Source organism: Schistocerca piceifrons, chromosome 4 (assembly GCF_021461385.2).
Source record: "Schistocerca piceifrons isolate TAMUIC-IGC-003096 chromosome 4, iqSchPice1.1, whole genome shotgun sequence".
NCBI classification, from domain to species: Eukaryota; Metazoa; Arthropoda; class Insecta; order Orthoptera; family Acrididae; genus Schistocerca; species Schistocerca piceifrons.
The window spans coordinates 85173662-85177633 of NC_060141.1; the positions used below are offsets into that span (position 1 = coordinate 85173662).

The 3972-nt window shown below is 41.2% G+C and overlaps 1 non-coding gene across 1 annotated transcript; it reads right to left on the reverse strand.

The window, feature by feature from the left end:
- Positions 1-1581: 1581 nt before the first annotated feature.
- Trnat-ugu lies at positions 1582-1656 on the reverse strand. The gene has a single exon. It is a non-coding gene; the product is annotated as a tRNA-Thr (tRNA).
- Between the last annotated feature and the right edge of the window lie 2316 nt (positions 1657-3972).

Here is a 3972-nt window from a genome sequence, read left to right on the forward strand (position 1 = left end):
TCGGTGACCACGGTGGGGTTCGGCAAGTGCGAAGACCATCGCTCTTGGTTCTCAGGCCATACGACGGGTGGCAGTCATGTTAGTATCCAACCGCTGACTGGGGCGTCTTCAGATATGTTTTCACTGGTCATCGGGACTCGGTTTGAAGCGGGACTCAATCAACGAAAATTCCACTCCAGCCAATGAGATTCCAGTTTATAAGTCAACTGCTAAAATAGTCTAATAAAGGCTGTCGACAGTAAAAAAATGTGGTACTTCTATTCCTTTCTGTTTAGCAACTTACAAACACTGAATGACTGCGGAACAGTAATAGTCACAACGAAATCTTGTTGGTTGGCATATCTTGGCGCAAAATAGATACTTCGCACAGAAAGTAATAAATCGTTGGTTTCCAAAAAGTGTCTTTAGATTCCTTTCTCCCGGATTAATTTTAACTGCCCACAGTCTTTCTTTATTTAAAAATACTAGCGTCGTGGAACCCTCTGCACTACAAGTCTTACAGTCAGCAGTGGAACAACCTGTAACTGTTCTTTATTGTCCTTAAAAATCACGTAAGCTATACTGGATAAATTCATAAAATCCGTTACGAATTAAAATCTAGCCTGCAAAAGTTGGTGTGAAAATCTAATGCTACAAACATCGGCACAGATTCGACTTACTTTCACCAGTGTTAAATATCGTACGGTAACCCAGAAGCGACAAGCAGAAATACAGCAAGATTTAAGGCCCCTACACACGCACTAATTTATCTACCGTTCGTTCGACCAATTTCGTGGCAGCCTACGCACGTCCCTGCTGACTGCACTCAGCGATTACGGCGCCGCACTGTTGTGGTGGTTTATCATTGAGTTTACGTTCGAGATACCGCTTGATTTTACACGAAAAAAATGGGATTTGCTTTTGCTGTTTTAGAGGTAATAAATTCAAAAAGTCTAGAGAAAGTTGTGTGCAAAGAAGTGGCTAACGCAAGGAAATAAACAGAGCGAGAGAGCCAGTCCTCAGGCAGCCGGCATGTTTTTTCCAGACTGCACTCGGGATATATAGCCATAAGTAACGTCGCAACGTGAAATGCCTACTGGCCCCGAGAAAAAAAGTCCGATCTTCCTGAATGTCATTAACCGTAAGCTATATGGATACCAACGCCGTTTTACGTTTTGGCATTATGATTAACTTTTGTTCTTGGCTAAAAATATGATAAATAATTTTAAAAGAATTTAAAATTTTTTAAAAATTTTTTCGATGGTGTGCTTCTCATCTGTGTTTGTTCCTTTTTACTAATTTTTACAATCGCTTTTGGCGTATATAACTGTACTATGTGGTTGACAAAATCTTTGTCAGTATATTCATTTCATGTAATTTTTTTAGTATTATATTATTATATTTTACCTCAATTTGAATGTCATACGTCTTTCTTCTTTTTCTCATTTTTATTTTAGCTGTATCTTTTCGCATAGAGGGCGGGTTTGCTTTGCAGTGCCTCCTTATGCTTTCTCGTTGTGATAGTCAATTCTCACAATGAAATGAACACCCTTAGCTGCTTACAGGCGTTGACATACGTCAACAGGGACAGACGAAAGTGTGTGTCCCGACCGAGACTCGAACCCGGGATCTCCTGCTTACATGGCAGACGCTCTATCCATCTGAGCCACCGAGGACACAGAGGATCGCGCGACTGCAGGGCTTTATCTCTGGCATGCTTCCCGCGAAACCCACATTCTCAACGTATTGTCCCGCACTACATTCGTATTGCCCCGCCCATTATACTCATTACTCGCTACATGTCCGAAAGAACAGATACCATCTTAGTAAATATATAGTTAAGGCTCACCGGCCACTTGACCATCTTCTTCTTCTTCTGTGAGAATGCGCTAACAGTGCCCGAACTCTTACGGGAATCGGCAACGCGCCGCGAGTAATGAGTATAATGGGCGGGGGCACTACGAATGTAGTGCGGGGCAATACGTTGAGAATGTGGGTTTCGCGGGAGGCGTGCCAGAGATAAATCCCTGCAGTTGCGCTATCCTTTCTGTCCTCGGTGGCTCAGATGGATAGAGCGTCTGCCATGTAAGCAGGAGACCCCACGTTCGAGTCCCGGTCGGGGCACACGTTTTCATCTATCCCCGTTCACGTATGTCAACGGCTGTAAGCAGCTAAAGATGTTCATTTCAATGTAATTTCATTCTAACGATCTGCTTGGTCACCGATGTCCGAAAGAACAGATACCATCTTAGTTGAGGTTAGTTAGGTTAGTGTTGTTTTAACGTCCCGTCGACAAAGAGGTCATTAGAGACTCCTCTTAGTGAATATATAGTCAATTCTCAATGTATCACTTTATGTTTGACCTCTGCTTCAGACAGTATTACTACTCGGGGCATATATTGGTTGAAAGGTAATTTTCTATGTTCATTTTAAATGGTTTAATGCGTCTATATACATTTAATTGGTTTACGTTGCTTTTTGTACATTAATTCATTTGGTCACTATTATTAATTATTTTTATTCTTACATTTATAGCACCGATGTTAATCAATTGAAATCGATTTGCAAAAGTGAATAAATGAAACATGATTTTGCGACTGGTTGCTGCATATTTGGTAAATGTAGCAATGTTCTGTTACCTAAAGAGTCGGAAGCCCATTATTTTCGTAATTATCTAAAAATGGCTGAATGACGCATATCGGAGCTGCTAAATATCATCGAACCATTGGTAACGAAGAGGAAAAAAGAAGTAAAGAAAAAGAATACAGTCACGAAAGAGGCTGTAAGCTGCGAGCTACATTACTGATTCTAGCCAACGGCAGAAGTTAAAAGGATCTCAAATTCAGTGCTGTTGTATCCCCAAAATTATCAACTAAAATGGTGCAACGTGATTTATAGTTGACTGAGGAAACATCACGCTAAAACAAAGTAAATAAAACGAAAGACTCTATGTAAACGTTATTAATTTATTTATGTATGTAGCAAAAAAGATGACCTGTAAGTTTAAAGAACTTATATCAGAATCCAAGAAGGACAACTACACTTATCGGTGGCGCACATAATGTAATGAATACTATAAGAGATATGCAAGAATTGAAGCATTTAGAACTTTTGAAATGTTATAACTGAAAAAAAGGTATCCCACGCTTTGCTTTTTAACCTGAGGGCTTCGATGTAGGCCGGCTACTGTAGCCGAGCGGTTCTAGGCGCTTCAGTCCGGAACAGCGCTGCTGCTACGGTCGCAGGTTCGAATCCTGCTTCGGGCATGGATGTGTGGGATAGGTTCGTTACGTTTAAGTGGTTCTAACTTTAGGGAACTGATGACCTCAGATGTTAAGTCCCATAGTGCTTAGAGCCATCTGAACCATTTGATCTTCGATGTAAACTGGTCTTTCTTAACACCTATGATAACCGAGCAAGTATATTTTCTGAATTAAAGTCCTTTGAATGTCGATACTTCAAGTTTGAGTTTAATATCCGATTAAGTAGCTGAAATAAACATAAAAACAGGAATATGTTAGGTTGACGAACTTTTATCGTCTCTATATGCCAGACGAAACTTTTAAGAATTCGTTAAAAAAATGAAAAAAGTGCTTCATTTCTTCCATGTGTCCCACAAACAGTCTTTAAATGTCTCCAGAAACTCTAGCCTTAAAGTTTCGTTCGGCTGTCATGTATGTTAGAACAGCGTTTAAACCTGCGCACAGTGACAAAAGACGAACGTCTGCTGGCGGTTGACACGATAGCGCTACACCCGGCACAGTTTGCTAGGTGTAGTCATGAGGGGGTCGGTTGCCCTTTGGGCCTACCCATCCGACAACCCGGCAAGGAATGTTCGTCGGCCGGTCGGTCAAAGCGTCTACACACATTCAATTTGTCGGTCTGTCGGTCATTTGGTTAGTGAGTGTGTAGGGCCCTTTACTGTATCATCACCTACGAATAATTACGCCACGTAAGAGAAACTGGGAGCCTTAAAATCGGTCTATAACAGCT